Raw genomic sequence first — 12,987 nt, 5'->3', positions numbered from 1 at the left:
AGATTATAGTTCACCAAGCAAATAGGCCATGTGCTCCATGAGGAACTTTGCAATCCAAATAAGTTCACTTCATCCATTGCTAAACCAAACTGGACACAACGAGGTTTTCAAATGAAGACCATCTTTTTTCTATGCGCTTTCATGTAAGAGAATCAACAGTAGTAAGCACCCGGATTACATCATCAATGGATCCAGTGTTTAGATGCCATGTCATCAAAGCTACTATAAACTTGCACCTGAGTATGCTCTTTATTTTTGGAATGATTAAAAAATATCGTGAAATTTTTGTAGGGAGATTTTTTCCTTGTGTGTCCTCTCTATAACTATTTGATTCACGTTTGAAACATTGTTTCAAACACTCACTCATTTCAAAAGAGTACAAAATCTTTAGGACATTCATGGATTTTATAATAATCCATCCTTAAGTTTACAAGAAGCTGTTTGGCGGTAGGTTGGGTAGGGGAATTGCCTTCTGGCAAAATTTGCTCGTTGAGAAATTTGTCAATATGACTTAAACAATATAAACAAGAACTTTTGTGTTGAAGGTAACCTAGTATGTCATATATTTACTTGAAAAGCTCTATGACACTCGTATCAGACCATCCGTAAATAGATTGTAGGTTAAACATTGCCAAAGTAATATGAAGAATAATTTTTTTGGCACCATTATAAAGCGGCATGTGGACAAGAGTTCGCATCATCTCTTTCCTCTTCGTCATTCTCATGTCATCAATGTGGACGGAATGAGAGATGATGTTGCCTTGAATGCTTTCTTCACCTTGGATTTCAATGATGGAGTCCATGTCAAAGAAGACATCCAATATTTGTTCCATCTAAACTTTTTGGAATGTGGCATCGAGTAGACTCCACCGGTGGTGTTTCATTTGATATTCACCTCCTCTATTGAGTCCGTGATGAAATTGGATCAATATGTAAGAGTGGGGATTGACCTATTCTCTCTCGACTATGAGATTGATAACGCAAATCTTGTAGTTGCTCTAGGGAAAAACGACCGTTGTTATCTATATGGTGATCATAGATCTTTTGTTTTCAAAAGATTGATGCTCATATAACATACAAGGACATGTGATCTTATCGTCCATAATCAATGTAGAGATTACACAACAAATAATCAAGTAATAGTGAGTGCAAATGGCTAGTATGTTATTACAACATATAACATAAGTTTGAACAAATAGGTAGCTATTCCTAAGCGGACTGAAACCGTCAACCATAAGCGTCCAACCATGACCAACCCTTAGTGGCCAAACCAAAAGCCTATAGCCCTTCAAAGTTTTTATAGTGGCATAATGTAAACTACCTCACATTCTCTAGCCATGCTCGATCCTCGTACACCTCAGTCTAGAGATGCACGGAGATCAAGACCACCAGGTTATACTATCGTCTTTATTCATGGGTACGACATAAGTACACACTCACTTTTACATGACAATGCATGCAATGGATAAACTCTAACACATCTACACTCTAACCTAAAACTCCTAGCGACCAAACCAAAAAAGCTGTTAACCGTAAGAAGCTAACCCTAAGTGGCTAGCCCTAAGCGGGAAGAACTTATCTAATGCTACTTAAACCCGATATAGAGCAGTCAAACTTAAGGGGCTTTACACGGCCAACCCTAAGTCGATTTGTTGATATAGAGTGGCCAAACTTAAGCATCTTTACATAGTCAACTTAAGCGGCTTTACACGACTAATCCTAAGCGGACTTTACATGGCCAAAGCTAAGCGGCCAAATACGACCAACTATTAGCGACCAAACCAAAAGCCGCTAACCCCGAGCGGCTAGCCTTAAGTGGACTGAAACAACCCAACCAAGAAAAATTGAAACCATACGCGGCTAACCATAAGAAAATGATTGAAATGGCTAAACTAATGCGACCCTCAGCCGATTTAGAGCGGCCAAACCAAAAGCCACTAATCTTGAGCGGCTAGCCCTAAGTGAACCAAAAACACCAAACCAAGAAGAAATAAAACCATAAACCGCTATTCCTAAGCAGCTAGCCTTAAGCGATTTGAAATGTCTAAACTAATGTGACCCTTAGTCAATTTAGAGCGGCTAACCTTAAGCGGCCAAACATGGCCAACCCTAAGCGGCTAAACATCTAGCATGCAAACTAAAAGCCACTAACCCTAAGAGGCTAGCCTTAAGTGGCTAAACACAACAAACTATTAGCACACAAACTAAAAGTCGCTAACCCTAAGCGGCTAGCCCTAAGCGGACTAAAATCACCAAATTAATGTTCCTAAATCCGTTTAGATCGACCAATCCCAAGCGCCTTTACACAACCAACCCTAAGCAGATTGAAATGATCAAACCATAAGCTGCTAACTCCATGTAGTTAGTTCTAAGCAGACTAAAAAGGGTGACCTAAAGCGTTCAGTCCTAAGCTCCTTTACAAGGCCAGTTCCTAGCGGCCAAACCAAAAGCCGCTAACCCTAAAGAGATAGCCCTAAGCGGATTGGAATGGCAAAACGCCACCCTAACCCGATTTAAAGCGACCAAATTTAGACGGTTTTACATGACAAATCCTAAGTGATTGAACACAGATTGCAAACTATTAGCGGCCAAACCAAAAGCCGCTAACCCTAATCCTCGAGCCCTTAACAGATTGAAGCTGCTAGCTCTTAATGAATTGAATCAACCAAACCAATGCGATCAAAAGCCAATTTAGAGCGGCCAACTTTAACCAGCTTTACATGGCCAACTCCTAACAACCAAACTATAAGATGGCCAAACTGATTAAGATGGCTAAAGCTTAATAATCTAACCTAAACAAAAATTTCTAAATGGATTAAAATGGGCAAACCCTATTAATCTAATCTAAACGGCAAGTTCTAAACGGATGAAGATGACCAAATTAAATCCTAACACTATAACTTAAAACTTTATCGATCTCTAACCTAAAGCATCCTAACACTAACATTTACAACCACTTTGCATTTGGTAACCATAAGCCGCTAACATAACAATTTGACGTACGACACATCACAACTTAAAAGTGCCACGTAAACTTAATATAAAATTGCATAAATATAAAATAATTAATTATGAATAAATCTAAACCACAACAACTCAACAAATTTTATTGATTAAATATCTATGAGAAATGTTTTTCAATATATGACTGTTTATGGTTACAATTATGTCAAAATTTAAAAAATGATAAATTTAACTTATTTTTTATTTATTATAACATTTTATTTGAAAATATGTGTGCACATAGTGTGAAGTGCAAGTCCTTTTTGAGAGTTGTTTCTCAAACCCTCTATGAAGAGAACTGACAATCGATCGTCTTGCGATAACTCGTACTAGACATCTCACAATGTACTGTTTGAAGCGAGCTAACCTTCCGTCATCTTTTCGTTCTCTTTTTGCTTAAAGACATAGATTTGGGAAACCATGTTATGCTTGATTCCTTCTTTGGAAAATTACTCGACAAACGCTCGTAAGAGTTGATCAATGTTTAGGAAATCTCGACTGTTTAGTGGTTGGAACCAAGTCAACACCGTTTCTTCCAATGTCAAACCAAGTCCTTCGTACTGCATATGAAAATCTGTGACTTGTTCCAATCTTAAGATTTGCTTAAATATGGAAACATGAGCGTATGGATCTCCAGATCCGCTCTACTTTTTAGGCACACACTTTGCCACTTGAGAAGGTTGCATGTGTGTGTATTTATTTTTGTGTTTATGTGCATGTGTGTGTGTGCAAGAGAAAAAAAAAAGAGCACTCACATTTGGCCAATGTGAGCACAAAGAGCTTGAGGGATTGAAACAAAACCTGCAAGAAAACACACACACACACACACACACACACACACACACACACACACACACACACACACACAATGTTACACACTCATACAAATACACACTCACTCTAACATAAACCCAAAACAAGCATACCTTTTTGTTGCAGGAGGGTGTGTGAGTGGAAATCCAAAACTAAGTGAGGCCCAATGTGGTAGATTTGCAGATATGGAGGAGAAATGCAACAGAACACGAAGGCGGAGAAGCAAGAAAATGAGACATAAACATGGAAATGAACCCACAGCTTCTGTTTTATAAGATGAAATTGGAACAGAGGTCGACATACGCATCGATATACACGTCGGTATAACCATCGGTATACACAGTGGTATCACTGTCGGTATAAACGTTGATATTTTAAAGTTTTTTTAAAAAAATTGAGACTCCCTCCAATTTTAGCAATGCATATACTGAAGCCCGTCAACAGCGTTGGTAATGAATTGATCTCTTGTAGTGAATGAGCCATCAAGGAGTGCAAAGTAGGGGGTAAAACATCGTCACCCATGTATAGTTGTGGTTGGCTCTATGATGCATGTGAAGTCAATGCAAATTAAAACATTATGTTGTGCAAAATGAGGGTCTTGAGAAATGTGCCCACGGGTGTGAGGCTTCCTTATTAGTTATTTTTTTCTTGAAGAGAAAATTTTACAATTGCATTTCTATCTTCTTTATGGTAGGGCCTCACTTGTGAGAGTTTTGCAATACTAGGTTTTGTTGGGGTATAAAGCCCAATGTGGTCGCCCAGGTAAGTGGGCGGGCCGCCAGGTATGTACACATATTCTTTTGTAAAAACCTAATAAGAACTCACTATGCTCTACACATTATAGTAGAGCGAGTTCACCATATAGTCGTGCTCTTCTTCTCGCACTCTCTCTCGCGTCGCACTTCCGCTCGTACTCCTTCAACTGGTATCAGAGCTCAGATCGAGGCTCGGGGCAGCACTGCAAGAGGCTAGAGTCACCAACTCAGATTGAAGTGAAATTCGACAGGCAAAGACACGGCCCCTAATCTTGTGGGAGCACGCGTAGGGCTTGGTGTGCTCAGAATTTCATTTTGAGGTCATCTCGGTCACCGTTCGGCTTCAACAAAGGTCTGCGCAGGCCATTTTCGACTACGTGGTCTCGGCGGGTGCATATCCGACTCTGCAAATTTGGGGTTTTCGGCCTACGACTGCAGGTGCTGAGGATATCGACACTCCCGGAGTGTTGATTTGTGGCTGTCTACACATCGAAGGACGGCTCACAGTTCTTGGAGGCGTGTCACATACGACACGGGCGCATCTACACACAGACTGTAGGTGACATCCACTAGTTCATCAGGTAGCTTATGTTTGCTGCTTGATATTCCAGATTTCATCCTGACATTGCAGGTACTTCCACATGGGATGTATTGTCAGAGATGATGTATGTTTGTTGAGGGTTTGCTGGCTGTGAGTCACGCAGCAAACAACCGCCGCAGCGGTTACAGCATATAGTGGGAAATTTGTGGATGTATGACTTTGTGGGAAGTCTATGTACTGTCAGATTTACTGCAGCCTTTGTTGAGGGTCGAGTGAGGTTTTATTGAGCTGGGGGATTCTCGAATGTTGAGATCCTTTCGGTGATACAGGTCTTGGAGCGATCCCTCGAGCACCCTTAGATAGGCAGCTAGGATGTATTGACTGTGAGTTAGACAGTTGGGATTGCATCTTTGCTTTACTGCCGTTGAGGCATTGTCACAGTCTATGCTTACAGGACAGTGACAGGACAGTGAGAGATAGTACAGGTGTAGGACAGGTTTACCCGCAGCTTACAGTGTCAGAGAGACAACGTTTTTTGAGCTATTTTTTGGTCTGTTTTTTGAGTACACCAGAGCCATTTTACAAAGGAGACTCTGCCGAAATTTATGCAGAATCTGAAGCTTTCTTGGTTCATTTGACAGGTTGGTATTGGTTCAGAGGTTAGTTTACAGGGGAAACTCTACCGAATTTTTCCCAGGAAAGTAAACCACTGTGAAGCGTAGCTATGGCTGGATCACAGGACACTGCTCTTTACAATATCAAGAACCTGGATGGAACCAATTTCCCATTGTGGAAGAAGCAGATTTGGCACGTGTTGGTACAAAAGAAGCAGATAAAACCTATAAAGCTCAAGGGGATAAAACCACAAGATATGGATGAAGATGAATGGAGCAAAATGGATGAATTGGCACTTTCTACCATTATGCTGACTTTGGCAGAAAACGTTTACTTCAATGTAGCAGACGAGATGTCGGCTTATCAAGCATGGTTAAAGCTGAGTGATCTTTATGAGAAGCAGAGTGCAGCTTCACAGGTATATTCGCTTAAGAAGCTTGTTGACTTGAAGATGAAAGAAGGGACACCTATGTCCAATCATCTGAATGAATTCAACACAATCTATAGTTAGTTGTCAGCTCAAGGTGTCAAGTTTGATGAACCTGTTAGAGGTATGTTCCTGTTGATCACATTGCCGGAAAGTTGGGACACTTTTCGCACAGCTTTGAGTAATTCTGCACCTCCAGATGGTTTGAACATAGCAGGTGTAGAAGGAAGTCTGCTTATTGAAGAAACCAATAGAAAGACAATGGACAAAGGCAAAGGAACAGCCTTAGTTTTCAGGGGAAGGACCAAAGAAAAGTACAAAGGTGGAAAGAGGAATCAGTCTCGTAGCAAGTCCCGCGGTGCTAAAGGCAAGAGTGACATAGAATGCTACCATTGTGGCAAGAAGGGTCACATGAAAAGAGACTGCAGAGAACGGAAAGCAGAAAAAGGCAAAGAGAAAGCTGAAGACCATGGTGAGAAGAACAAGTCCTCAGTGAAGATTCAAGAAATAAATGTGACAAACACTGTTGCAGAGGATGACAGTCTAGTGTCAAGAGACATCTACTTCTTGAAGAATACAATGGACTCAGCTCTTCTTACAACATCTGATGGAAATGCACTGAGTGACTGGATTATAGACTCAGGGGCATCACTTCATGTGTCTCCAAACAAGGAGTGGTTTACTTCTTATGTGACCACTAAAGATCATGTTCGGCTAGGCAATGGGTAGACATGTGAGATCTTAGGCGTTGGAGATGTTCAATTGAAGTTTCAGAATAGCTCTTCTTTCACGCTGAAGAATGTGAGACATGTTCCTGCAATTACAAAGAGCTTGATCAGCACAAGTTTACTTGATGATGCTGGCTACGTCACCACTTTTGGACAGAACATGTGGAAGATATCCAAGGGTTCTATGACAATAGCACATGGAGTAAAGTCTGGAGGACTTTACATGATTTATGTATCAAATGTCTCTAAAAATGTAATCAATGTAACCGAGCAGCCGAACGTTTCTTTGTGGCATAGCCGGTTAGGACATATGTCCAAGAAGGGAATGGAAATCTTGTCTCGTTCTGGTTATTTGCCTGGCTTTTCATTTAATGATTTTGAATTCTGTGAACATTGTCTGTATGGTAAGCAAACACAACAGCCACATAAGCATAGAAGCAATAGAAGAGATACACAGTTGGCACTTGTTCATAGTGATTTGTGTGGACCTATGCCTAACCTATCTCTAGGGGGAGCTTCTTACTTTATGACATTTATAGATGATTACTCGAAGAAAGTATGGGTTTACTTTCTAAAGCACAAGGATGAAGCGTTTAGTGTTTTCAAAACGTTTGTGACACTTGTGGAGAATCAGAGTGGCAAGAAGCTTAAATGCTTACGCACTAACAATGGTGGAGAGTATGTTTCAAAGGCCTTTCAGGACTTTTGTGAGTCAAAAGGTATAAAACGTGAACTTACTGCTCCTTACAATCCTCCTCAAAATGGTGTTGCTGAGAGGATGAATAGGACCATACAAGAGAAGGTCAGAAGTATGTTGTCTAATGCACAGCTGCCAAATGGGTTTTGGGCTGAAGCTGTATCAACAGCTGTTCATCTTGTAAATAGATCTCCTAGCAAGGTTTTGCAGAAGGATTCAGTGCCAGAGATGGTATGGTCAGGCAAAATGCCCTCATACAAGCATCTCAGAGTCTTTGGCTGTGAGGCATATACTCACGTTCCAAAGGAATTTAGGAACAAACTTGAGCCAAAGAGTAGAAAGTGCATCTTTCTAGGCTATGGTAATTCTGGTGAGATGGGGTACAGACTTTGGGATCCCGAATCTAGAAAGGTTGTCCGCAGCAATGATGTTCACTTTAATGAATCCAAATATCATTCTAAACCAGAGAGGGTTGAGGAGATTAGAAGAGTTGTCTTCCAAGAAGATGGACCTGCACGTGCAAGACAAAATGTCAGGGCTCAAGAGGAGCAAGGACAGGATAGATTGGAACCACAGGTTGTGGCTGAGCCTGAGCCACCTATTGTGCATAGATCTGGACGTGTCACGCGACCTCCTGATAGGTTTGTTCCATCTATGAACTATGTCATGTTGACTGATTGCAATGAGCCTTCATGTTACAAGGAAGCAGTGCAAATGAAGGACTCCGGGAATTGGCAATTGGCCATGCAGTCAGAGATGATAGCTCTGCATAAAAACAAGACATGGAAGCTAGTTAAATTACCATAGGGCAAAAAGGCTCTACCTTGTAAATGGGTTTACAGGTATAAGATCACCGCTCATGATAGTCAGCCAAAGTACAAAGCAAGGCTTGTTGCCAAGGGCTTTAAGCAAGAACAAGGCATTGACTTTGATGAAGTCTTCTCTCCGGTGGTCAAGATGACTACATTGAGTTGCTTTCTTGCATTGGTTGCCATATTAGATTTGGTGTTGCACCAAATGGATGTGAAGACAGCGTTCTTGCATGGTGATTTAGATGTGGAAATTTACATGCAGCAGCCAGAAGGGTTTGTTGAGAAAGGCAAGGAAGATTGGGTATGCCAATTGTTAAAGAGTCTTTATGGCTTAAAACAATCACCGAGGGCATGGTACCATAAATTCCACAAGTTTATGCTTTCTCAAGGCTACAAACGTAGTGAGTTCGATCACTCTCTATATACAAAGAAGGCTAAGGATGGTAGTTGGCTGATACTTATTTTGTGTGTGGATGACATGTTGATTGCTGGCAAGCACTTGGAAGAAATTTCAGCTTTGAAGTCAAAGATGGAAAAATCGTTTGACATGAAAGACATGGGTGAGGCAAGTCATATACTTGGTATGCGCATTGAGAGAGACAGATCAAAGAAGTTGATTTGGTTATCTCAAACAGAGTATATTGACAAGGTTTTTCAACGTTTCAATATGGAGAAGGGAAAGGCACTGAGTGTTCCATTGCCACCATATGTGAAACTTAGCAAACAAGATTGTCCTGTGTCTGAGGAAGAATAGGCTGAAATGGATAAGATTCCATATGCGTCTGCAGTGGGTAGTTTGATGTATGCAATGATTTCTACTCGCCCAGACATTGCATTTGCAGTGGGAGTAGTAAGTCGATACATGTCAAACCCAGGCAAGAAACATTGGGAGGCAGTGAAAGGAATATTGAGATACCTGAAAGCTACAAAGAGTATGTGTATATGCTATGGGAGTCAGGAGCTAAGTGTAAAGGGTTTTACAGACTCAGATTATGCAGGTGACTTAGACAACCGAAGGTCTATGTCAGGGTATGTCTTTACATTGGCTGGTGGAGCAGTATCATGGCGTTCTAGATTACAAGATTGTGTTACTCAGTCTACTACAGAGGCTGAATATGTTGCAGCATCAGAGGCATGCAAAGAATCAATTTGGCTTAATCGACTAGTAACAGATTTGGGAATCAAAGAAGAGATGCCTGTGTTATATTGTGATAGTCAAAGTGCTATACAATTGGCTCGCAATCCAGTTTATCACTCAAAGACAAAGCATGTGGATGTGAAGTATCATTTCATCAGGGAAATGCTCGAGGATAAGCAACTTCAGCTTGTCAAAGTTCACACCACAAAAAATTCTGCTGATCTACTTACAAAAGGACTTCCCTCAGAGAGCTTTGCGCATTTTCGTAAGCAGTTAGGTGTAGGGTAGTACATCACTTCTCTACATCTCTTGTATATTAGCTTGTATAGTAGCTTCTCTCACACTTAAAGTACCACATTGGACTTTAAGTGGGAGGTTGTTGGGGTATAAAGCCCAATGTGGTCGCCCAGGTAAGTGGGCGGGCCGCCAGGTATGTACACATATTCTTTTGTAAAAACCTAATAAGAACTCACTATGCTCTACACATTACAGTAGAGCGAGTTCACCATATCGTCGTGCTCTTCTTCTCGCACTCTCTCTCGCGTCGCACTTCCGCTCGTACTCCTCCAGGTTTGGGTCTCTATACCTTGGATTGATTTTTAGAACCAATCATTACGAGATTCACTTGTAATATCGGTTCCTTCCTTTTCCATACCATTTGCATTTTTATCATTTAGCGTGGGGATTCCCTTGAGGTTGACATGGTATTAGTGGCTATCATTTTTTTGGCAGCAATACTCATGGTGACTTGGGTTGTTGAGGTTGTTTCTTCTCATGGTTTACGGGCACCCATATAGATTTGACTTTTTTGTAGTAGCATTTTAGGCACTCATACTTGTTTGGTTCCTTGCATACATTGCTTCTTCGGCTATCATCTTTGTTGGGTCATGGTTTGTGGTTGCTCCAACAACTGATTTGCAGGAAAATCACTTTGACAAAAGGGTACTATTTTGAGTCATTCATAGCTTTTAGTCTCCCACCTAATCCAAAAAACTAAAAGTGTGGAGGTATGTCAAAAACATCACATAACTCTTTAATGCACTTCTTGACATAGTGAATATCCCTTAACCAAGAGTCCAAGAGACTGTCTGATTGTTACAAATCCTACTTTATAAGTCTTTGGCCAATACCCCTGTATCTCCAAATACCTAAACACAGAACATTAGAAGGAGAAGAGGTAGAAGTCTCTCTAGTAAAAAAGAAACCATAGCAGAGCGAGAAAATTCCAAAATCAAAAGCACAAAGATCTATGGAGGAAGCACAATAGCTCAAACACGAGAGACTGGCAAAGCTAGCTTAAGGAAAGAAGAAGGTAGAGGAAACACAAAAAAATCCTTCCTCCTCTGAGTCGGATGATGCCGAGCTAGATGCAAGGCTCGAGAAGCTTAAAGAAGAAAGAAGATTGAAAGCTTAAGCCTACATCAAGTTGGATGGTTCCTCGCGACAAAGAGTCAAAACAAGGTCTTGAAGCGCAAAGCTAAAGAGTGAGCAGAGGAGGATTCTAAGAGACAAAGAACAACCGTATTAGATTCCACCCAATGACTATCTATGTGCAAAAGAAGGATTAATCTAGAGTTGGTTAGAGGAAGACTTTTTAAAAGAAATGACTTTGTGTCACTATTTTTTCTACCTTAGGCGGCTATGTCCCCAATAACGAGACCAAATGTTAAATGATTTCCCAACCCGTTCTAATTGGATCGTAGGCTTAACAAGAACCTCATTAATTGTTAATATGAGGGGCGTAGTAGGCTTGGGTAAGGCATAGTGGTAATAAGAATGCGTGAAATCTCTAGCAAACAATATCAATGCAAGCTACAATCCATACTAATCCTAATTTCAAATGGCCAAAATCATTGTTTAAGGAACCCTACCGCTTAGGAACAAAGAGAGATATCACTTGCAACTGATTTCTCATCAATTTGGTACATAAATCTCAAGCTATGGCATCAAAAAACTTATAGGTGCCCATCAACAAACTTATGAAATAGTGCAAAAGAGTTACATTTCAAGTAGGTTGCTCATTGTTGATGAGAACAACTTCAATTGTTTGTTGACTTGTGTAACCACATTAAAGCATAACTTTGCATTATTGAATGATAATATCACTCCATTAACTACATTATTTTATTAGTTTATGCCAAAGACAGTTGCATAAGAGTGCGCCAACACCAATTCCACCTACAAAGAGTTCCAACTATAAGTGGGCAAGGGCAAGGGGCTTAAGGAGACCCTCTCTTGTTTTTTTTGTTATTGTTGATGACGATGATGCATTACCCAAGGGTATGCCTCCCTCTTTTACCATAGATGCTAGCAGTAAGCTTAAGAACATGACTTTGCCAATTTACAAGGGAGAGGAGTGTGAGTAGAATAAGGATTCCATGAATACCTTTCTCCATAAGTGGAGTGATATTCACATGCTTAGACATTCCAAAAGATGAAAAAGGGGCATAAACAAGTCTACTAAAGGGCAAGGCCTACAAGTGGTATATGAGTCTCAAGGAGCCTAATAAGCTAATCACTTGGGCATCTTTTGAGACTAGAATTTGCAAGGTTCTTCCTCTAAATGAGCAAGGTCAAAATTTGGGATTTTGGGGATATGTCTATGATGGATAATCTCACACTTACTTGGTACATAGTCTTGGTACATAGCCAATTATCGAGTGATCATCCTTAAGCTAAAAAGTCTTAATGAGTTTCATAAGGTGAGGGGATTTATTCGTGGGCTTGATTTAGAGTATCAGACTAAGATTATAACTCAAACCCTAAAATGTTGATTGAAGCTATTCAACATGAACAAATCCATGATGATATTGCTCCTAGAAAGAGAGAGAAAAATAAAACATTTGCACAAGTATCTACAAATCACCTAAATTTAACAAGAAAGGAAAACTATACACTACTACATGAGATTCCTCTAGAAAATCGAAGGGGCCTCAAGAGACACTCTCAACGAAGAGTTTAAGAGAGCCAAGATAGAGAAGATTTGCTTCAATTTCCTTGGAAAGCATAAATAGAAGGATTGTCCACAAGGAAAACCCCAAGATAGAGAGAATAATGAGAAGGGGAAAGACAAGGCCTTGAATATGATGCAGTTGCTGCTGTAAGATTCCTCTTTCAAGTACTTTTAGGTGGAGGTTTCTCACACAGAGGATCTCCATGAGTGTTTGTTGACTACTAATTTGTGACAACCTTCCTCTAGACCTATGAACTTGGGTATTAGGCTACGCACAACCTTGGGAGTCCACCTCAATTTGTGTACAAGTAACATGTGTGTTTTCTTTGGGGGGGGGGGTTTAAATGTCAAAGAGTTATAAAATTACATGTACAAAAGAAGGTGGTAATGGAGATTTTGAAAAAAGTTCACTACAGATGGCCCCTTTAACACAACCAGGCCGAAGCGGAGTGATCTTTTTGCACACGAACAAACATAATCATTACATTACTATAAGTCTCAAGTC

The sequence above is a fragment of the Adiantum capillus-veneris genome, chromosome 11 (assembly GCF_014529385.1).
Source record: "Adiantum capillus-veneris isolate H3 chromosome 11, ASM1452938v2, whole genome shotgun sequence".
NCBI lineage: Eukaryota > Viridiplantae > Streptophyta > Polypodiopsida > Polypodiales > Pteridaceae > Adiantum > Adiantum capillus-veneris.
The sequence above is the reverse complement of the archived record's forward strand: the minus strand, read 5'-3'. Positions refer to the sequence as shown.